Source organism: Macadamia integrifolia, chromosome 6, assembly GCF_013358625.1.
Source record: "Macadamia integrifolia cultivar HAES 741 chromosome 6, SCU_Mint_v3, whole genome shotgun sequence".
In the NCBI taxonomy this organism is placed as follows: domain Eukaryota; kingdom Viridiplantae; phylum Streptophyta; class Magnoliopsida; order Proteales; family Proteaceae; genus Macadamia; species Macadamia integrifolia.
The window spans coordinates 12,152,559-12,152,904 of NC_056562.1; the positions used below are offsets into that span (position 1 = coordinate 12,152,559).

Genomic DNA, 346 nt, shown 5'->3' on the forward strand with positions numbered 1-346 from the left:
AGCTCCATTCTAAATATATAAAATGCATGTTTTATTACCTTAGATTTCACACATAAATGTACTCATCACTGCCCTTTCTCCATTACTATTTGGAGGAAAGTCCTCTCCCACTATTAGCCCAACAGATGATCCATCCTCCCCTTCTGTAGAGAATGGATCTGGGTTGACATGACTTTCTCGAGCCTCTCTATTTGTGACACCCGATAAGCTAGCTTTTTGTGCCACCATCACCCACCTCTGGATGGAGCGAAACCTTCGTAAATGGACGACCAATTCTAAATCCTATGCCAGTTTGTTTGTATACTTGCTCTTGCTGTGTAGCCTTTGTTTGGCTTGGTCCCCCCCC

General features: G+C 43.6%; 1 protein-coding gene across 1 annotated transcript in view; it reads right to left on the minus strand.

The window, feature by feature from the left end:
• LOC122082069 (succinate dehydrogenase subunit 6, mitochondrial-like) overlaps positions 1-346 on the minus strand; it is a 22,820-nt gene that overhangs the window by 18,517 nt on the left and 3,957 nt on the right. The window lies entirely within an intron of this gene.